Source organism: Eptatretus burgeri, chromosome 16 (genome assembly GCF_056783735.1).
Source record: "Eptatretus burgeri isolate ZD-2024b chromosome 16, Ebu_testis_v1, whole genome shotgun sequence".
In the NCBI taxonomy this organism is placed as follows: Eukaryota; Metazoa; Chordata; class Myxini; order Myxiniformes; family Myxinidae; genus Eptatretus; species Eptatretus burgeri.
The window spans coordinates 47755712-47779777 of NC_140976.1; the positions used below are offsets into that span (position 1 = coordinate 47755712).

General features: G+C 44.2%; 1 protein-coding gene and 1 long non-coding RNA gene across 4 annotated transcripts in view; both read right to left on the minus strand.

Annotated features, from left to right (window-relative positions):
* Positions 1 to 24066, minus strand: part of LOC147011030 (transmembrane protein 132E-like) — a 506523-nt gene that overhangs the window by 430785 nt on the left and 51672 nt on the right. The gene's annotated exons all lie outside the window — the stretch shown is intronic.
* LOC147011032 (uncharacterized) lies at positions 3563 to 13206 on the minus strand. Its single transcript, XR_015052305.1, has 2 exons — positions 12896 to 13206; positions 3563 to 5240 (listed from the first exon to the last, which is right to left on the minus strand). It is a non-coding gene; the product is annotated as an uncharacterized LOC147011032 (long non-coding RNA).

Here is a 24066-nt window from a genome sequence, read left to right on the forward strand (position 1 = left end):
TCAATGGTGAAGAATCACCGAAAAAAAACAAATTTTAATTCTCGTATCTGGATCCAGATGTTCACCAAAATCGATGTCCTTGTCACATACTCAACCTGTCCACCAAATTCCCTCTGAATCCATCCATAATTTTTTGAGATATCATGCTATACGAGTATAATCGCTTTTGGTTGTATCTCTCAATGGTCAAGAATCACTTTGAAAATTCTCGTATCCAGATCCAGATTTTCACTAAAATCTAAAAAAAAAAAAAAAAAAAAAAAATCGTCCTTGTTACACACCCAACCTGTCGACCAATTTTTGTCTGAATCTGTCCACAACTTTTTGAGATATTCTTCTCACAGACAGACAAACGAACAGGAGTGAAAACATAACCCCTGTCCACCTTCGGTGGTGGATGGAACAACGTGATAATGGAACCCAAAATTGGAGGGGAGATTGAGACACGGTTGGATTATCTATTTCTGATTGTCTCAATGTTCGTGTTGTGGTGTAATTCTGACATCACTGTATGAGAAATGGTGATGGGCTGAGAGAGACTTTTGACCAAAGTAAGTCTGGCATCTCATTGGTCCCAAGATGGTGACATCATGGATGACGTCCCACTTCAACACATTGCACTCTTCCCAATAATCATCATAACAATGTAGGAATACTTTTTGCTTTGGAAGGAAACCATCATGGAAATGCACAAAAAAAAACAATTTCAGCCTGACAACAAATTTATATTCCATTAACAGTGCAACAAAGGATGAAACCTTAAAATAACTAGAACGGCACTTGGTAGAGCACATACATTGACCAGGATGAACAATGTTACATTCTGTATCCCACTGATGGGTCAAATCTACATCGGGACCTGAACCAAGATCGAATTGGCTTGTTCTAGTCACCAACCCAACTCCTGCTTGGCTGTTGAAGTAATACCAAGCGGGGTTGACTCAGTCTGTCATCCTTCCAAGGTCGGCAAAATGAGTACCAGTTTCCTGGTATCCTGCGTCGGGGTGACTACCCGTCCAATACCCAACGGCACAGGAGACTGCTAAAGCAGCACCAATGTTCTGCATAGAGTATGGTCCCAATAGATGGATGGATGGATGGACCCAACTCCTCCACCAGGTTGCCATAACTCATCCACTTTTTCAAATACCGTGATATACATCGTTTTTGGCCCCATTTCTCAATGGTGAAGACTCACTTGAAAAATTAAAAACTCTCAGATCCGGGATCTGGATTCGGATCTTCACCAAAATCGAACCAATTCGTCCTTGTCACACACACAAACCCGTCGACCAAATTTCATCCGAATCCGCAAACAACATTTTGAGATATGCCACTCACAGACAATTAAACAGACAAACAACCAGACAGGGTGAAAACACAACCTCCATCCACCTTCAGTGGAAGAGGTAACCAGGATGTTAAATCCTTAAAGCTTAAACGGAGAGAATATTTATTTTAAAGAGTAAACTTCCAGTAGAATTTTATAAAATGTTTTGCGATTTGTAAAATATAATGTGAGGACATTCTCAACGATGAACTCGATATTCTGGAAAGAAGTTTGAACAAGTGAAATAAAACATCATGGGACAAAAAATACAGACTCTCTTCACTATTCCCTGTTCAATATACCACCTTTTCATGTCGATGTGTACATTGTGACGTAACCTCAATGAAGAACCGATTTGTTTGGTTCATGACGTGAACATCGACTTTTGGGATAAAACTACTTAAAATGAGCTGCAGGGCCTGCCAGGTTTTCCGAATCCAAAAGCAATTATTTTCACATTTTACAAATAGTAATATTGATATATTGAAACAGAACAGAAAATGAATCAAAAGAAAGTTTATGCTGTGTTTGTAAACTGGGAATTTATGAACACCAAAAGCTTGACCCCGTTTCCCATTGGTTTATTGCTACTCGTGTGGATGGCAGGAGCTTCGAGGAAAAAAAAAAGGATCAACATTCATGAGATAGCGTGTCGGACAAGGACAGTGGGAGACGTCAATGCACTTTTATATGAATTGAACTTGGGATCCCAGAATCATTACCTTGAAGCTGGTATGTCAAACAAAGTGTATTTTAATTAATCTGAAATTCTGACGCCGTTGAACGTTTTGGAACATGGTGAAAAGAAAACCAGTACCTCCACAAACATGACACCAGACTGAGCAGCATTATGGTTCGAACGTCTGCTCTGAGTCTGGGAGGTTGGTGGTTCAAACCCCAGATGAGGTTGGTGGTTCAAAGCAGTGTGACCACTCCTCATTTTCATAAATGCCAAGGTGAGCCAATGAAAAAAGCCAAGGATTCACAAGGTTTTGGAAAAGCGATGATAATAGAAAACCTATACGCCAAGAAAACCTATGGAAAACCAAGACGCCAAGGTGAACAACGAATAGCCAAGATCTTGTGAAAAAAGCCAAGGAGTGGTCACACTGGTTCAGACCCCAGACGGACGACTCCCTTGCTTAGGCCTAAGTCACATTTGCTCTACGGCGAGGATACGGCGGTCGTACGCCCTCTGAATTGACAGAAACGTGCGGCGGCCGCAGAGTTTCTGAGGTGGCCTCAGGGTGGCCCTACGCCGTATGGCTATATTTTACAGGCCATAAGGTCGCCGTGGAATTATAACGCGGAGTTATAACTTTTTTTCATTTCTACGTTCACCATAGCAATTCGACAAGCCGAAACAAAAGAACTGGTAAAAAAAAAAATAATAAAAAAGAACCCACTCGTTACCGTCCGTCTGGTCGCACGTTCGCCTTAGGGCCCACTGCGGTCCCCTTGCGGTCGCCTTGCGTCTGCCTTGAAAATTCTATGGCCGCCGCAGGAACGCCCTAAGGTCACCGTGCGACATCAAATCAAAGACCGTACGACACCCCCACGTTTTTGGTCTCCACAATTTATAAATACCCCGTGCGGCTACCCGAAAAATAAAAACATATGTGACTGCGACATTGTGTGACCGTGGAAATACTACGACCGCCCTACAATTGCTGGTGGCTGTAGATTTTGTAGACCCTACGGCCACCGTGCCAAATGTGATTTAGGCCTTAATGCTCAGTGTTAAAAAAAAAAAAGGAGAGAGCAGGGATGAACAAGCCATAGGCGAGCATCCCTTTGGGAGGAGGAAATTCTGATCAAAAATGCCCCACTGACTGAGGAGAGAAAAATGTCAAATGTAATTACCCAGAGTGCAGCGGGAAATTACATCACTTCCCCTAAGCTCAGTGGCTGTGCATGTTTCAAGTGCAGTCTGGTGTGTTCCTGTTTTGCAGCGTGAGGCCAAATACGAGATTGATAAATAAATATATTAAAACATAAATAAATAACCATCAAACCACTTGCAGGGAAATTACACAGAATATGCAAGTAAAGTGTGGCTGCTCAAACACACACCGATGAACAACCTTGCTCTCTTTGACAAACTTTTCAAACCTTCCATTGTTTCTTGCGTGCTTGTGCCAACCGGAACGCATGATCCCTGGATGCATTGAGGTTCAACCAAAACCCCAAAGAAAAAGCCACAAACTCGGAAAAACTCAGCTGATAAATCTGTTACAGTCTTTCCACGTCTTTATTGCTTGGACTTTTTTACATTACTTGCACTGAAATTTATGCTCTTTTTAAAAGGAAAACCTTTTGTGGAGTTGATATCAAAGCTTTAAAAACACTTCCAATTTACTGACAAAATGGCTGAAGTTTTCTTTCAAACCCAGTGTTCAAAATATTTTACCAATCGTCATAATGACCCATAAGTTAAGCACAATAAAGGTATCACTTCAAACAATAATCAATAACATCAATAACGGCTTACCCACAGTGAAGACCAAATGAGAAGAATGTGTGAAATGAGAGCACCAATGTAGGCACACGGTGCTGCGGTTGGAAAAACCTCGGCCAGCCATGCGTAATGTCAGAGCCAGCCTGCCAGGGACATCGGACGCCAAGGTCCACTTGACCGTCTGAGCACGGAGGCGGTGAGTGTCTCGATGGAAGACATGATGACACGTGCAATGACCCAGTGACACTTTCATAAGGATGGGGTAGTGGCCACGTGACCCCCAATGCACACACCCTGTTTACAGTTTCAGTCCGGTAGCCAGTGCCGCACGTCGTGGCCCAACTTTTGAGCCTCGAGTCCTTTAGGTGGCATCTTATGGTCATGTATTTTGAAATCCTGTTAAGATGCTGATAATGCCACAAATTTGTCAAAAATTGACTCGAAAGCATGTTTGTCTTTCCATCGAAATCCACGTTCACAGCCAATACACCTGTGAGCACAGTCTCATTATGTCAGCATTAACCACAGCACGAGAACACATCAATAATAATGAGCACAAAAATAATCTTTTTTCAGATAGGATCGTGCTATTTTTGCGAAAAGAGATAGAATGCTTTTGATGACAGCTAATATTTTGTTATCAGATAAATAAATGTGAAAGTCATTACGAATGAGACACCGCGATGCTGATAACATGATGGAAAGTAATGTTTGACAGGAACAGAAACAGATCATCTCACTTGCTGCCTCTGATGGCACAGCATTCATTTCGGTGATTTAGGCGACTGTGCTTAATTGACAACAATAGTGAGAAAAAGCAATTTCAAGCGAATTCACAAACCCATTGAGGGTTTAAAAAATTTCACCGACAGCCAATCAAAGGAGCACTGTAATATTAGAAAAAAAGGCAAATATAAAGGAATGAATGGATCGTGCACGAGATGGAGATGGAAATGGAGCAAAACACAATAAGGGCGAGATGTTATCAATGACGTCAACAGATTATTGTGGAACGAGGGCAGTAGAAGGGAGGGGTGATGGGGTTAGATAATGAGGCTGTAGGGGAATACCTACAGTATTTGGCACCTGGGGCGGACCCTTCCTTTGGCACCACCCTACCCCCCCCCACCCCCCCAAAGATGAATAATTAAAAAAATTAAACACAGAAAACATCATGTTTGCAAGTAAAATTTCAAGTGGTTTACAGTCCTGTACCTGAAGTAAGCAAATTGGAAATAAGAAAAATGTAGGACATTAAAAAATCCAGCAAACAGGGAACACTGCTTGGCATCGATATAACAAAAACACATCTTCAACCACAGAGAAAACAGCACCAGGAAGAATTTTCAAAAAGGTAACAGAAAAGGTGCTCACCTTCACACTTTCATTCCTCTTTTTTTTCCCGCCTTTGGAACAAATTTCCGCACTCTCTTTTCATTCTCACTCTTCCCTCTAGGTATTCAAAACAGATGTTCACCACCATCTCTTATTTTCCCCCATCCAAAACCTTGATCTTTTCTACCCCTGCTTATCCACCCCAAACCCACCTCCTTCAAATTCCCTGCTTTCCTTCCTGAAAGTCCCTGTCGTGTGAGGACCTGAAAGTCCCTGTCGTGTGAGGACCTGAAAGTCCCTGTCGTGTGAGGACCTGAAAGTCCCTGTCGTGCGAGGACCTGAAAGTCCCCGTCGTGTAAGGACCTGAAAGTCCCTGAGGTGTCCATCTTGTTTACCTTGTGTACCCCGCCCCATCCCTCACCCTTCCACAGATATCCTCAAGTCTCTGTTCCACATTATTTTTTTCCTTCCCTCTCCTGCCCCTCTCGTCTCCTGCTCCCCATGTTGTGGGTTCTGCGTGTTAGCTCTTATATGAGCCTCGACAATGTATACGACAAAAATAAATAAATCCAGCATCAAGGAATGCCCGGCGATTGCACGACGTCATTTCCGTGGCGATGTTTTTCTTGCCTCTTCACTATTTAATGAAGGAAATTAACTTTTCAGAATGAAAGGGTGAACCCATAAAGCTCGTTGAGCTACCATCGTGGTCGAGACATGTATGCAAATGAGTTTAAAATGACATCAACCCAAAAGAACGAATCAGGACCTTTCGTGCAATGCAAAATTCCCTGGGAACTGATGAAAGCTTGCTTGTAATTGGTGGAAAAAGCCAATGACAAAAAACCACATTTTCTGGGATCGTGCTTTATTTTCAGGGATTCACACAATTATTTAAATGAGATTTTTCATTGAGTACCAACGGAAATGGTTTGGTACTCACACAAAAAGAAAAATGTCACCTTCGAGCAGGCTCATCTGCTTTCCCAAACGCCACTACGATTTTTAATGTGCCACTCAGCTTTGTATGCATCCTACTCCCCTGTAAGAGCTACAAGTTACAGTTATAAAATAAATTATATTCTTATAATTCATAAACTTAATTTTGTGTACTTAAATTTTGAAATCACAGTACATCAGAATTATCACGGGACAATATTACCGACACTCGATGAGAAAACCTTCGATCAAAAGCAACTGTTGTGCGAGTGTGCTTTTGATTTTTCTGAAGGTAAGGGACTATTCTAAACATTTATTATGGAAATAACGACGCTAAAGGACCTCCGTGTTGTGAGTGCACATTTACAACAGCAGTTTCTCAAAACCGCAACAATATTATAATGTCACTTGCAACTAAAACCATCGTTATATCATCGTACGTATTTCAACTCTCCCAATGCCCCCCCCCCCCACACACTTGGCTGTCACCCGGGGCAGACCGCCGCCCCGCACCCCCTTTAGCACACCTGTATGAGGCCCGATTACAAAATATGATTATTCTTGATATTCATTATTTTATTGGATGTTCTTCTCGAGGAAAAAAAAATGTAATTCTGTAATATAAAACATCATCTGTAACTGATAAACTCAGGACTGGAAGACCCAAAAAGCTGTCCAACAAGGATGAGCAATACTTGAAGATATCCTCAAGGAATAGAAAGAAGACAAGTATTGAATTGACAGACCGGCAGAAGGCTTAGATGTCATCTATCCATCAACAGTGCAAAGGTCAGTTTTGAAATCAGGACTTAACCCTTAATAGGTAACGCCACATAAAAGAAAAATTACTTGTTTAGCGTCCACCTCTTCCAAGATTTTCAGGTAGGGAGGGAGGTTTAAAAAAAAATAAAAATATTTTCTATATATATATTATGAATGGAGTGGTGGCGTGCCTGGAGGACGAAGACATCTATGGTATTCATGGTCAGAAGGCAAGTTAGGAAGGTACAGAAGACAACAGAAACCTTCAAGCTAGAAATTGAAGAAGAAAACATGAAAATTGCTGTTTAAATCTTTGTTCAAGTGAAAGTTAAACTTGTACACATGTATTTAAAGTGATAAATTTTGAACGTGCATTGGCATTGGCATTCAACACACTGAACACACTTGGCTTTGCACTGCCACTGTCATCAGAGTCTGTGTCGCCATGCCCACGGTGGTGCACTTCAGCAGGGATCAGAAACATGACGAATGAGTCAAGGTTTTTCACCACATCAGTCACAGATGAACTTGAGGAGACCTTTGTCAAGTCCTTGATGGACTTGCTTGCCCCACCTTGACACGTGAGAATGCACATCGCATGTCATCGTCAATAGGATCGCCATCGTACATGCCATTGCAAAATTCACCATACTGTTCCAAAAGCGTGATATCCACGGCCAGAGTACAACGAAACCAATCTTTAACTGGCACACTGCTGCCTTCCTTGGGTGGGGGTGAGGATGGGGGAGGTCAAGGATTTCCCTCGAGGTGGGACTTTGTGCTATGGGCATGCACACACTGCTACACCCCCACCACCGCAGTATGGGACCTCCCCCCCCCAACCCCCACTGCAGAGTTGAGGCCACCCATGAAGGTGGCTCTCTCTCCAACCACTCTCCCGCTCTCTCTCCCACCACTCTCCCACTCTCTTTCTCTCTCCCACCACTGTCACTCTCCCTCCCAGCACTCTCCTGCTCTCTCCCACTCTCTCTTCCCCCTCTCTCTCTCCAACCACTCTTCCACCACTTTCCCACACTCTCTCTTCTCTCTCTCTCCCACTCTCTCTCTCACTCTCACCAACTTTACCTCTCTCTCCAACCACTCGACCTCTCTCTCCAACCACTCTCCCTCTCTCCCACCACTCTCCCCCTCTCTCCAACCACTCTCCCTCTTTCTCACCACTCTCCCTGTCTCTCCCACCACTCTCCCTCTCTCTCTCCCTCTCTCTCTCCCACTCTCACCCACCACTCCCTCTCCCTCTCTCTCCAACTTTACCTCTCTCTCCAACCACTCTCCCTCTCTCTCTCTCCAACCACTCTCCCTCTCTCTCTCCAACCACTCTTCCTCTCTTTCCCACCTCTCTCTCTCTCTCTCTCTCTCTCTCTCTCTCTCTCTCTCTCTCTCTCTCTCTCTCTCTCTCTCTCTCTCTCTCTCTCTCTCTCTCTCTCTCTCTCTCTCTCTCCCTCTTTCTCACCACTCTCCCTCTTTCTCACCACTCTCCCTCTTTCTCACCACTCTCCCTGACTCTCCAACCACTCTCCCTCTCTGTCCTTCTCTTTCCCACCCTTCTCCCTCTCTATCCCACCTCTCTCCCTCTCCTCTCCCTATCCCACCCCTCTCCCTCTCTACCCCACCCCTCTCCCTCTCTATCCCACCCCTCTCCCTCTCTATCCCACCCCTCTCCCTCTCTATCCCACCCCTCTCCCTCTCTGTCCCACCCCTCTCCCTCTCTGTCCCACTCCTCTCCCTCTCTGTCCCACTCCTCTCCCTCTCTGTCCCCCCCCTCTCCCTCTCTGTCCCACCCCTCTCCCTCTCTATCCCACCCCTCTCCCTCTCTGTCCCACCCCTCTCCCTCTCTGTCCCACCCCTCTCCTTCTCTATCCCATCCCTCTCCCTTGCTGAGGCTCCGAGACAAGGCCAAGAGACGTGCTCTTCTTTTTCTTCTTCTTCTTCTTCTTCTTCTTCTTCTTCTTCTCTCCTCCTCAACGCGTGCAAACTTCACGACTCAGCCGAACAGACAACGGCGAGCATCCTGCTCCAACACGCAAGCAAATTCACATCAGCACGAACAATGACAATCCCACCCCTTCTTGACCGTGTCGAGGAGAAGCCAGACAAGTCCGATGTGTTCTGACCGCCGTCTCCACACTGTAATCCTCCCTCTTATGTCACACCGACCAATCATCAGCCTTGGGGGGTGTGGCCTACCGGTCCGAAACCGGGAAGGCGGGGTTTTTGCCTGTTCGGAAATGTTCGGCTCTGTTGTTGTTGGTGGTGGTGGTGGTGGTGGTGGTGGTGTTGGTGGTGATGTTGGCGTAAAAACGTGGTTCTTTTCTTTCCAGCTTTGTAAATGCAAAAACATAGGAAAAGGTTATAGGGAGAAATGACGAACTGGGGAAACTAGCCTTAAACCCTACCGAGTTAACCCAGCACCACCCCATGTGGTGACACGTAAACAATCTTAAGCTCACAGTTTTCCTTACTTAATTTACATCAAGATGTCTCCTGCTCGTCCACGGACCAGGCTCTGCTGTACAATTCTATCTTTACTCTGAAGTTCCTCCATCTACTCCACAAGCATAACAATACTAAGGATCTTTGATCCCCCAGGAGTTATTTCTCAAAACAACCTGTTTTAAATAAATTATTTATAAACTCCATATCGAACTGACAATCCCATGGTATTTAACACGTGATATCTGGGCCGATGTAAGACGTGTTCCGGTGCAGGAACTGCAGGTGCAGTTGAATGAGTTGTTAGTTTGTGCTTCTCGTTTAATGGTGCGAACATTCATGGTGGGAACATTTATTACTTCATGTCCAGGTTATTGAGATACCAATTCAATTGATACCGACGATGGCCCCAGTAAAAAGGTCAACTGTGTATGTGAAAAGCTGATTGAACGTAGTGTGTTCCTCGGTCCATACCTCGTCAACCCCGCGTCGTAGAGAGAGAGACCTGTGGGATCTCGTTCGATTTGGGGAGGTCCCCGTTTACCCTGTGGACCCAGGTCTTACCCAAATGGAGAGATCTGACTTTTTTCTGAGCATAGCAACTTCTCTGAAGCATTTCCTCACCTTTAAGGAAATCCTTACATGAGGATTTCCAAAGGAGACTTTATGCAACAGCCCTTAAGGAAATCCTTCGCTAAGGAATTACAATATACCTTAAGGAGAATCATTCCTTCAAGGATGAGGGAATTTTATGCAACTGGGCCATTGTCCTCTGATTGGAAACCAAGTTGCACACCTCAGTGCCAGAAGAGGATTTCTAAAGACAATAACAATAAAACTAAACCTCAAACATGTTATAACCATTATGTATGTACCAAACGTGTCGCTGGATGAACCGAAGGCAGATTATGATGCTTCTTACACAGCTGAAGTTGTATATTCCATGACAAGGTCAGATTGCTTTAATTTCATACACAAAGCTCATGCTCCGCAAAATGTAAGGAACGAAATAGCAAAGGAATGCAATCCGAGAGAGGAAACTATCAAAACAGAAACAATGGGTTCAATTAAAGATGTTGATCTCAAAAAGTTGGATTCCGTGATCAAAGTCAGAGAAAAACTATTGGAATTGGTAAATTGTGCCACGATAGAAATATTTTTTTTTCATTTTATGCAGATCAGGTAAAAGATGTGCGAGGCATGTGACTCGATATGCAAGTTTATGCAATGTGGGCAACAGGTAAACTATGCGTTTGTGTTATAAACTAAAATGCAAAACCAATGAACACCCTTCTCTCATTGGGGACCAAAAATATTAACACTTATAGTTACCAGATGATGGCTGTGAAAGTATATCTGATGGTTCGTTCTCATCATGGATTGGTAGGATAGCATAAAAGGTATACGCACCTGCCTCTGAGCAGTCTCGCCTTGGTTTGAATCTCAGCTCAGCTATTTAACTGTCATCCTGGTGTGTTGAAGGCAGGCAGATTCGTCAATGTGGGTGCCGTCCCTCCGATGGACATTAGACTGGGCCTCACGTCTGACTGGCTTTAGTTGGTGAACATTAAAGATCCCATGGTTTCGGGATGTTATCTCCAGCATCCTGAACAAATTCCCTGCCCTCTGAGTGGAGTATCCTGCGTCGGCATGGCGAACTGACTGGGATTGCAAAACCGTTGCCAAGACACGAGTTCGGCAGAAACAGAGCGAGTCTGCGTCCGTGCGTGTTCATCTCTGAGTGTCCATTGCACAACTCGCATGACACACACAAACCATCTCCCATTCACGGCACCTGGTCCCACAAACTGCCTGCTGTTCCCTTCAGATATGTGCAAAATGAGATTCCAGCCATTCCCGTCGGGTTTCCATCCCAATCGACACATTGCAAGCAGTCAAGGGAAAAGGCCGCGGGATGAGGTTTATCGGAAAATTGCATCCAGTCGCTGCCAATCCCGCTTTGTTTCACGAGTATATGGCACAATAATATTTACGATAATCCCTGTTTATGCTTGAGTAATGGCTGCTGTCATGGGCGAGGCATTCACGCCATCTGGTTTCGGTCATTTCGCGAAGGCTTTTGGAGTTGGGCGCAGAGGTCATCGTAAAAAGCAAGCGGCTCACACAGTAAATAAGGAAACATTTTATACCCCTGCCATTACACTGGCAGCATGTCAGATTCCTTATGCGCCATTAGGCCAAAATGTACAAGTCCAATATTGATGTGAATACAGTCAGTCTTAATTTTAACCCTCAAGCCAACCTCTTGTCTCCGCAATTCTGAAGATAGGTTCATGCTCATGGTGGACACCGATTTGTTTCAGTAGCCATTTGTCATTGTGCGTCAAGAGTGTCAAATTGATGTGGCATAAGTAATACACAGCTTGCCACCCTCTCCTGCCCAACAAGATTCAATCGGCTGGAATGAGCACACAACAAGACGTGGCAGACAGCATGCACGATTGGGGAATCCAGCCGTGGACTGGTACTCGCCCAAAGCCACGCAATTGTACAAAGGTGTGTTGAACTCTTTATCTATATTATTTATACTAGTTCGTGCCCGTACGTGCGTGGCCGTACGTGCAAAAAAAAAACAAACAAAAAAAAAAACTTTAAAACCACTTGCCAGAAACAACCACACAAGCCGTTCCTTCACTCTCGCGTGCCCGTACGTGCATGCTCGTACGTGCGTGACCGTACGTGCAAACTAAAAAAAAACAAACAAACTTTCAAACAACGACACAGGCCGTTCCTTCGCTGTCATAAACAACAACTGGATTGGGGCATTGTGTTGAAGAAAATCGAGAAAGAGATCGAGAAAGTACAGAAATCGAGAAAGAAAGAATACAGCGAGTCGATAAATCGAGAAAAATCAAGAAAGAATACAGTAAGTCATCACAATCCGGAAGTCCGGAAGTTAAGTCCTCACTGTCCGGAAGTTCGCATATCGCAGTTACGATTATTCGCAATTTAGTTTTAATGGCCAATTATTCAATTAGCGCCAATGTAGTTTGCCTTTTTGCAATGTCGTCGCAAGGAAAAACACAAAGAGAAGAGAAGAGAAAAAAGAAAAAAAACGTATGTGCCAAACCCCCCCCCCCCAAAAAAACCAATAAAAAAAAAAAAAAAACTTTCAAACAACCTCACAGGCCGTTCCTTCGCTCTCGTAAACGACGACTGGATTGGGGGATTGTGTTCATCTATAAATGTGCATAAGAAATCGAGAAATTATGAGAATACAGTAAGTCATCACTATCCGGAAGTCCGTACGTTGTAACCCGTAATGGGGAACGTGGCTGAGAATCTCTTCCCCAACGGCCACGCCTACGTAGCAACGTGTCCTGTCATTGGTTTGGTAAATAAATGGCCATAACTTGGGAACCACTTGTCCGATTAATATCACACCTTGAAAAGGCACATCCACAGGGCCCCAGCAATATACCTGGCAAGTTTCAATTAGATTGAACCAGTGGTTGTCGAAACAGCGGTCACACACACACACACACACACACACACACACACACACACACACACACACACACACACACACACACACACACACACACACACACACACACACACTGCTGGAATTATAGATAGATAATATAGCAGCTTACCATCCTTTGAAAATGTTGCTGTACTCCATGATGCTACCACCCCCTCTCTATTCCAGCGTGCCCCTTTGTCGCCACACCCAATGGCATTTTACACTCGGACGCATGATCCTGAGGAAGCAAAGATGAATGATGCATTGAGGCCAAAAAAAAAAAGAATTCCCATAACGAGGTATTCCATCACCTGAGTGCACAAAATGCCCTGGACAAGAGCAGAGAAATCAAAAGATTTAGATTCCAAATACACTCCCTGCAAATCTGTCAATTTCATATATATGCTCATTTGGTCCATGCACACCCACCCTAACATCCTCCCACAAACCTTCCACAACCCAACAAACCTTGCCAAACATCCACCACCCTCCGATTCCGACCCCCAAAACTCGGTGCTGGGCACCATCTCACCCGGGCCATCTGCAGGACCCCCATCATGTTAACTCGACCCGGTTTCTGCCTCTCTCGAGCCCCCATGCACGATTCACATTCTACCCACGCACCTCACACACTCACGCTCTTGTGAAGCAGTGCTCAACATCGCAATTATGAATGAATAATGATCGCACAGGATGCATCGCCTCCACCACCCATTTAGCCTGTCCGTTGTTCATTATATGTCACGTTTTATGCATCACAGCCCATGCTGTATAGAGAGCAATGCGGCATGGTAATTAGAAGGGAGGTGTGGCGATGAGAGGACGAGAAGAGGAGGAAATGAGGGTACAAGGAGTAAGCTATAAGGAAGATGTTGGCATTATGGGATGTTGTCGAGCCGGAAGAAGCTCATCGAGAACAGAGTTCTAGTGTGTAGGTATGTGTGCATGCAAAGGTGTGGACATGAGTGGAGGTGTCCATCCATCCGTCCATTGGGACCATACACTGTGCACAGCTTTGGTGCTGCCAAAGCAGTCACCCACCACCTGTGTAGTTGTGTTAACATGTATGTGTACGTGCACGTGTATGTGTGTGGGTGCATGTGTAGGTGCGTGTGTGTGTGTGTGCTTGAATAGGTGCACAGGTAGGTGTGCTAGTGTGCGTATATAGGTGCATGTGTCGGTTTATGAGTGTGTGTGTAGATGCATGTGTCGGTGTGCTAATATGCAAGTATAGGTGTGTTACTCTACATGCGTCTGTGTGTGTAGGTGTGCTGGTGTGCATGTGTAGGTGTGTGTGTGTGTGTGTTTGTGTGTGTTGGCACATGTGCACGTGTAGGTGTGTTAGTCTACATGTGTAGGTATGTGCGTAGGTTTGCATGTGTAGGTGTGCTCGTGTGCATGTGTAGGTGTGTTAGTGTGTGTATGAGTGTGTGTTGGCACATGTGCATGTGTTTCTGAGGTACGTTCCTCTTCCCAAGGATCATGTCACCATGAGGAAATAAATGGCATCATTGTTTGCACTGTTTATATGATATTCTGGATTCTGGAGGTGGACATAATCTGTAACCCTTGTTAGTTACCTACAAACAAATAAATAAAGCAAAACCTTCTACCCACATCCATTCACATGACTTTGTCCTGCACATCTCACACAATTGAAAGCACACGCTTACACTCATTTAACCTCCGAGATGAGCAAATGATCCAAGGACGATGGTCACCAATGAAATGTTTCTTATTTTTGGTGGTATGGTACTAGTTGTATAGTCGTGGCATGTGGATCCTGTTAAATGAAAGATTAGACTGTGCTTGGCATCAAGGTCGACAGATTTTACATTACCGACATGTATTAGGACAATCACATTCCATCAATTGTGCTTTTATCACCTACATAAAGGTAACGCGAGAAACCATGCCTGCACACAGGCACACAGCAGTAAAAGGTAATGGGCACACTATAATAATCACCTTTAGCCAACAACGACGACATTGCAGAAAAAAACCCATCTATCACAAACTAGAGCCACGGTATAGCAAATCAACCTGCGGCTCATCCTCATTCCGCCCTTACAATGGGACAGCAACGTTTACATAAAGTGCACCTGGAAACATTCGCAGGTACATCCACATCCATGGTACTTCACTTGTCGGTGCTTACACTAGCCTGCGTCATAGAAAGGTGCTTCCATGAAAATTAGTCAGGTAAAGGTGTTTATACCTTTTAAGTGGAGGTGATGCACAGGGCACATCGACTTGCGTGTTGGTGATACAAAGGTTGCAAGGGAGAATAATGCGCAGTGCATGTTACTTAACACAAATGTGAGTCACCCATTGGTGCTTACGCAAACATTAGTCACGTGGAGGTGTGCACAGGTTAGCGGGTCTTGTGCAAGTGTATTAACATAGGTCATATAGGTTGGAAACCATACGCATGAGGGTGTCAAATTCTCATAAGTAGTGGTGCATACACAGAGATAAGGCAGATGAATCATGGGGTGATGCACACAGAGGGGGTGAGCAATGACTTTGGTCTAAAAATATCAGAGCTAAAAGTGCTCAAGTATGGTAGTTCAAAAATTGACAGGATGAGAACTTGGAAAGTGAAGAAAATTGACCTCATCATAATTGTTGGAGCAGCCAAAGTGTTAAAGGACCCCCTAAAGCAAGCACCTCATGGAATAATTGAAGGGTATGGAAGGACATTTCACAACAAGCGAGCTATAGTTTGTCAGGAGTTCAGTACAATGATCCTTAAAAGCACTCTTGGAGAACACTCCATGAATTGTCGAAACCAGTGTTTCTCAACCTTTTTTGTCCCATGGCCCACTTTGATTTTCAGAAAAAATCGTACGCCCCACCATGATTGGAGACACTACAGTATAGACTACATATGTATTCAAAAGGCTTTATTAAAACTTTATTGCAAATTTTATTCAATTGCTACTCACTTCAATGGGAGCCCTGCCTTTGACGCTGGCTGCAGATTTGTTTGATTCGAGGAACCAATTTTGTCAGTTTGAGCCTTAAATCACGTTTCGTGATTTCCAGTTGATTTCTCTTAGCTTGCAGCAAATCGGTAACAACACTAAATCCACATTCGACTAAATAAGATGATGGAAAATTTATCAATACTTCCCTTGCCAAAGTAGTCGAGTTTGGGTATTTATTTTCGCTCTCCTCAGACAGCCACATCATGGTTCCTTTGATCTTGAAAAGAGTTTTCACAAACTCATCTTGTTGCAACTCGCATAACTCCTCTTTGTATTGCTCTGGTACTTCAGATAAATCCCCCAGAAATGGCTGAGTCAACCAAGAAGGGAACTCATAGCAAAGCTGTGAAAGCGATCATATATTGATTCATTAATTCTGAATCCTCATGCCCCACCAAAATATTGCCACGCCCCACCTTGAGAAACACTAGTCTAAACCATGTGCTGACTGACAGAGGAATACCAACCGTCGTGAGAAAAATGCTGAAGCAACGTTTCGGGCACGAGTTCTTAAAAGTAGGGTTGGGTAAATAGTGAAGTTTTTTCGGTTAAGTGTCCTCGCATAGCATTTTCTATGGCCATTTTCGATGCTGAATCTGAAAACGTTGGAATTTTTTTTACTTCCGGAACTTTAATTTATTCAAAATGGCGACAAAAAAAATGATATTTTATGAATTTCTGACCAACTGAGAGAAAATAAGGCTTGTAATATATCAATTTATCGGTTTTTCCGATCAGGAAATATGAAAATGACACTAATGCAACGATTTGATGATTTTTAAAACCCGCACAATATTTTGCTAAAATTGAACTGTTTTTGTCATTCTCAGATCAAAATTTAACTTCAGATATATATATATATATATATATATATATATATATATATATATATATATATATATATATATATATATATATATATATATATATATATATATATATATATTCCTCCCTGCTCTTCTGCTCTTCTTGCCAAATCAAGCTGTCTCTCGCAACCCAAAAAGTGATACATCAGGACTTTGCTGTTTCAGACTCTTGGTGTACATCTTGGTGTACAGATGGCATGGGACTGAAATGACACTGGATGAACGATCGAGCGAGGAGTAGGGCAACTGCATAAATGGAGTTGAATCCCATATCAGAAAGTGCATTCGGGTCAAAGTGGATAAAAGGATAACTGGTCAGGCTTGAACCGTTTATCTACAACTTCTGTAAGATGGTCACACGGTCAAAATGGAAAACTCATTGAAATAGATGTTGCCTTTGTCAGCAGGACGAAAAAGAAGGCCTGAAGTCGTCCCAAAGCTCTTGCAGCCCAAAGTCTGATGGGTACAGGAATATTGCAACAAGCTTTCTTATGTTTCAAGCCGTCAACTCTCTCCCAATCATGCTGGATCCAGCAAGACAATATTAATTTCATGGTATGGAAGGAACTTTGATCAGGAACAAAACAAAATACCACCAAAGTTGTCGACGGATGTTCAACAACTATAAGCAAGAAAGAGCTAGAATGCCACGCATGCAGCAGTGGAGGGAAACAAGGCCCTTATGATCAAAGCAAATGACACAGATGTTATACTCAGAGCAATTGCTGCTCTGTCATCCCTGCAACAGCTCGGACTGCACATGATACGGATTAATTTTGTTTGGTTGGGGATCCAGTCCGAGATGGATTGCAATACATGACATCACTTCTGCAATTGTTCCAGACAAGACAGGTGGAATCCTGTACTTTCATGCCTCCATTGGTTGGTAACATCTGCTTTCCTTGGCAAAGAAAAAAAAGTCTGCATGGCTGACATGGGATGTCTGTGCTGAGGACTCAGATGTCTTCACGAAGCTCAGCCAATATCCACCAACAGTTGGAGATAATGACCTTCAGAGCTATAGAATTTTGGCATCACAATGTGCAACAGGTCCAGTTCAAGTGCACATGCGAATGATGCATAGCTGGACCTATTTTCCAGAAAGCAGAGGTCTTATGAATCAATCCCACCAACTCAATCTGCCCTCCTGCAGAATACCAAGCGTGCTGCCTCCCAGGGAGGGATGCAGGTGGAATCAGTCAACAGCGTGCCAGTCAGTAGCTCAGAGCCCTGCCAACTGGGGATGTCTTCAACAAAATTAAATATGGCAGATCTGCAGGACTACACTTCCCCCTATTGCGGCATGTTGCCAGGAACTCACAAAATGTGGATGCACGACAGAATGTCATGGAAGCTGTGAATGTTATTGCTTTGGCCTCATCTGCAAAGCACTATGTGCAGTAATTGTACATGTCATAACAAATTTTGTACAATAATCATAGACATTAAGCAGGTTTTAGATGGTATATTTGCTGATTCAGTCTTGGCACATTCTTTCATTGTGCTATTATTTCACAAGAGACATTTTTGGAAGTTACATGCACGATATATGTTGAAAATAAACATTCATTTAGAAATAAACATTTATCTTTAGTTTGTTGCTTTGAATCTGAATGGAAATTTCACTTCAGACATTATTTAAACTGTCACTTTATTTGTAATCTTAATTATGATCCACATTAATGCCACAATTCCAGTCACACTCGCGTGACAGCACAAGTGTTACATTGGAAGTTGCATAATCTCCATTAAATGTACAAAAAATGGAACAAAGAAGTATCAGAGAACTTTAAAAAGGTAAAAATAAAATTCAGCATGTTGCCATGGTGGAGTAAAAACATATGGATTGACCGAAAGATCATTTGAATTGAACAACTCTGTCAACCATGTCAGGTCAAGTATGGGAGCATAAGCCAGAGCAGCGGGTCGCTGCGTCCACTTTCCGCCGGTAGTCCAGGGGCCTCCGTCTGGCCATCCCCCAGGCAGATGCCTGGCCCATCCCCATCTCCTTGAGATGCCGATCAACCTGCTGCAACCACGAGGCAGGTGGTCGGCCCATTGGCCTCCTCCACTCAGGAGGCTCCCTCGCTGAGATAATCTGGTGAGCAGGATCAGCGTCAGGAAAACGAACCACATGTCTATATAGCCGCAGCTGATGCTCACAGACTATGCAGGTAACAAATCGTATTTGAGTCTTTCTCAGCAACCGCTCGTTGGAGAAAAAGTCCGACCAGCGATAGCCAAGGATTCTCTAAAGAGACCTGGTACCAAAGGAATTAAGTCTCCGTCTCATATCCCTGGTCAGAGTCCAAGTCTCATGTCCGTAGAGCAAGACTGGAAGCAATAAGGACATGACAACTCAGACTTTCGTCCTCCCGCACTAGTACCGGCAGCCACACCCCATAATCCAGTGAATACGTGACTCCGCAGGCCCGACCCAGACTTTGGTGACCTCTGGCTCACAGCCAGCAGAAACATGAATATCACAATCAAGGTAAGTGAATCTCTCCGTGACCTCAACATCCTCACCTCAAAAAGGTACAGACAGGACAGCAGCATCGAAGATGTCATTTAAAGCCTCTATCTTAGTTTTGACCCAGGAAACCCATAATCCCAGCGGCTCACACTCCTCATTCAGCACATTGAAGGCCCCCAAAAGGAAATCTAGAGTCTCTGCAAAGATGACTGCATCATCTGCAAAATCAAGGTCAGAGATCTTGACATTCCAAAAACAATGCACCGCAATTTGATATCTCGAACATCCTCCCCAGAACTTAGTCCATACAAAGTGCTGAAAAGTGTGGGGGCCAGTACACACCACTGACAAACTCCAGTAACAACTGGAAATAAATCAGAGATGGCACCACCACATCTCACAGCACTCTCAGTACCAGAGTGGAGTTCAGACATCAGATCCTTCAGTTTTGGTGGCACCCCACGAAGACCAAGAATCCTCCAGAGGTATCCCGATTCACTGAATCGAACGATTTACAGAGATCAACATAGGCTGCAAGCAGCCCCTGCCGAAACTCTCATCTGTGTTCGTTGAGGACCCGAACAGCAAGGATATGGTCAATCGTTGACCTCTTTGGTGTAAAGCCTGACTGCTCTGGACGTTGGTGCCCAAGCAGATGATGGCGAACCCTGTCGAGAATTATCCGAGCAAACACCTTGCCTGGCACTGAGAGCAGCGTCACCCCTCGGTAGTTGTTGCAGTCTTGGCGATCACCCTTTCCTTTCCAGAGAGCAACAACAAGGCTCCTCTTCCAGTCAGTTGGGATGATGCCTGTGTTCCAGGCAGAGCACAGAACTGCAGGCAATGACTTGAGTGCAGCATTTCCACCAGCCTTGAGAAGTTCAGCATGGATGCCGCAGATCCCTGGAGCTTTACCCCATTTCAACCAGTTCACCGCAGCCTGCGTTTCCACAAGTGAAGGTGGACCACAGTTGATTGGATGGTCAGCAACAGGGATTGTAACACCCTTGACGTCCAACTAGACAGATGGTGGATCAGCCTCGGACAACCGCTCAAAGTAACCAGCCCAGCGGGCCTTCACTTCGGACTCATCTGTCAAGAGCCTACCCTCTGCTCTAACTGCAGTACACTGAGGGACGTGCTTGGACAAACACAATGCGTGAATTCCCCTGTTAGCAGGACGAGAATCACTTAACCACAGGTGATGCTCCACCTCCTCACAGATTGCTCGCACATAGCCCTCCTTGTCCACCCTTAGTGCATGTACCGTTTTATGCCTCAGCTCCCTGAACAGCTCAGCTCTGCCATTCAGCCTGGCCCTACAACTCTGGTCAATGGTATCCATTGTCCCTTGAGAGCCAAAATTCTTCTTCGCCCTAGGGTGAGTTCGAAGAAATCTACCGGCAACATCAAGGATGGAGTCTTGAAGGCACTCCACAATTCTTCAGGATCCCCCAAAGCACCCAGACACCCCAAATGTCTACTCAGCCCGTTCACAAACTCCTCAGCTACCCTCTCATCCCTGAGCTTGCAAACATCCAGCCGAGGCTGGGATGGTACCATTCTCCTGGATTTAAGGTACAACTTAAGATTTGTGACAACAAGCCGTTGGTCAGTCTTGAGGAACTGAGCACCCAGGTAGACACTGCAGTTCTGGATCATCCTCCAGCATCCATCAACGAGCACATGGTCAATCTCCTTTGCCACACCACCAGCATTGGAATACCAAGTCCAGCGATGAGCTTGCGGGCGCCACCCGAAATCCTAAAACACCATGAACCAGCCGCCCTAACACCATTACTTCTTGCAAAGTCAAGGAACTTAGTGCTATTCTGGTTCACAGTTCAAGACCCATGGGGATCAACACCCGTCTCATAACCAACCCTATCAGTTCCAGTCGATGCATTGAAATCCCCCAAGACTAGAAGTGTATCTCGCCTGGGACACTGATCAACCACAGACTCGAGTGTGGCGTAGAATGCATCCTTCATGGTGAGATCACTCGTCTCAGTCGGAGCATAAACAGAAACCAGGGGACATGACACCTAAGGAGTGACGAATCCTTCATCTCATCATACGCTCGTTGACTGGTGTCACCTCAATTATCATTGGGGTCAGCTTATTGGACACATACAGCAACTCCTTGGGCATGGTAACCATCAGAGCGACAGACCAATAGGTGTCACCACCCGCCATGATCTCGCCGCAATCAGGTCTCAGAACCTCAGAGAGAGCTGCAATCCTGATGTCCAAATGCTTAAGCTCAGATGATAACAGAGACAGGTGATCATCCTCTCTTAGGGATAGGACATTCCAGGCACCCATCTGAAGGGACCGCCTCAGGTTAACCCAAGGAGACCGCCGTCTGGTGGACGACACCTCAGCCCCACCCTGACACAATCTCCCGCAATCTGACCCGGGAATGTTACCCGGTGGTTTTCCTGCTATCACCAAAGATTGGGGGTCCCGAAGGCTTTGCCCCAATCCAGTCATCCGGTGAGCTGCCCTGCGAAGGGCTGAGAAGCTCCTTGTGAGCCAAGGATTGAACACAATTCCAGTCACACTCACATTACAGAACAAATCTTACATTGTAAGTTGCATTATCTCCATTAAATGCACAAAAAGTGGTACAAAGAAGTCTCAGAGAACTTTAAAAAGGTAAAAATAAAATTCAGCATCATTAAAAACATAGAGATCAACTCCAAGATCATTTGAATTGAACAACTCTGTCAACCATTGTGTGCAAGTTAATGGAGAAGATCATCAGAAAAGCCCTGATAAAACACATGGTGAAAACCGATTTTCTAAGTACAAAGCAGCATGGATTTTGCAGTGGAAGATCTAGTGCAACCCAACTGCTGGAGGTTCTTGAGGAATGGAAAAGAGATCTTGATGGGGGACGCAATATTGACTGTATGTACTTTGACCGTCGAAAGGAAATCGACAGTGTGCCACACCAGCGCCTTCTTCGTAAGCTTGAGCCATATGGAATTGAGGGATGTCTACTAAATTGGATGGAGGAGTACTTGACTGGAGGATCACAAAAAGTTGAAGTGAGAGGAAAGTTATCGCACAGTGTCAATGTTCTGAGCAGCATACCACAAGGAAGTGCAATGGGACCAGTATTGTTCATCCTCTTCATCAACATTCTCCCAGAGGATGTTAAATCAAATCTGAAGCTCTTTGCCGATGACACTGAGTTATACAGAGTTGTTGACTGTTAATATGATGCTGAAATCCTTCAAAGAGACTTGGATTCTGTCACTGAATGGTCTACAAAGTGGAAAATACTAATCAAATGAAGAGAAATGTAAACTAGTCCACAATATGAGGTAAAACCAGAGATACACATTCTCGATGTCAGATGATTCAGGGCAGAAGAAAGTCAAGGAAGGTGAAACAGGAAACAGACCTTGGCATTGTATTCAATAGAAGTTTAACCTTCAGTACTCATGCTGCTGATGCTGCCAAGAGAGCAATTAACATGAAGCTGGGAATCATTAAAAGATCTTTCTCAGCTCTAAAACAGAAAGGAATTATTTAACTCCACAAGACCATAGTAAGGCTTACACGAGAATACTGCAACTCTGTATGGTACCCTATGTACAAGAAGGATGAGGACCTGCTGGAGAAAGTACAACAAAGAGCTACCAGACTAATACCTGATTTACGATATCAAGAACACCCAGACAGAACGAAAGCTCTGAAATTACCAACACCAGCCTGGAGAAGGCAAAAGGTAGAACTCATCCAAGTCTTAAAAATTGCCAAGAAGTTTGACAACCTGGAGGGCATGAAATTATTTGAGATGGATGAGGGGTTGAGAGCCAGAGGGCACAGACTGAAAATTAGGAAACACCACTGTAGAACCAGACTAAGGCAGAATGCATTCTCAGTCAGAAACATCAACAACTGGAACTCACTTCCTGAAAGAAAAGTCAATGCAAACACGGTGAACTAGTTGAAGTCAGCACTGCAAGTACACTGGGCAAATCATCCATTAACGAGGGGCAAATAAGCATCGCTTCCAGCTTCTACATTCCAAGTAAAGCAAGTCTTATGTGGAAAAACATAATTCAAGGCCGTTATTAGCAGCCATCTTGAAACATGGCAGCCATCTTGGAATTTCAAGTGGGTCACATTTTTCTCGAAAAATGACCCAACGAGAACACACATGCAAAATTTGGTGCCTGCATCATCATTTGAATGAGAGTTAAGGTTATCTGCTGTCCTAGCAGGTATGGTTAATGAAAAATATCCTCACCAACTGAGGATAATTGATTTGGTGAGAGCTGATTGGCTGTTCTCCCCAATTACGGTGAGATAAAATCAGGTCAAAATATATATATATATATATATATATATATATATATATATATATATATATATATATATATATATATATATATATATCTTCTTCTTCTTCTCCTTTCGGCTGCTCCCGTTAGGGGTCGCCACAGCGGATCATCCGATCCGCATAGTGATTTGGCACATGTTTTACGCCGGATGCCCTTCCTGACGCAACCCTGGTCGCCTCTTACGACACAGGGATATGGTACACCTATTTTAACCGGGGTATACACCGGCCCAGTATACTGGTACTCATTTCGCCGACCTCGGAAGGATGACAGGCTGAGTCAACCCCCTGGTGTATTAATTCAGTGGCCCAACGGGGCTTGAACTCAGGACCTTTTGGATCCCAAGCCACTGCCCTAACCACTGCGCCAACACACCAGGCTCATATATACATATACATATATACATATATATATACATATATATACATATACACATATACATATATACATATATATATATATATATATATATATATATATGTATATATATATATATATATATATATTTTTTTTTTTTTTTTGCGGGCCGGAGGTCCGGTGGCGAGAACGACCACTAGGTGGGGGAGGTTACGTCGTCTCCCACCAGACTCTCCGGAATTGTAGGCCGTCCC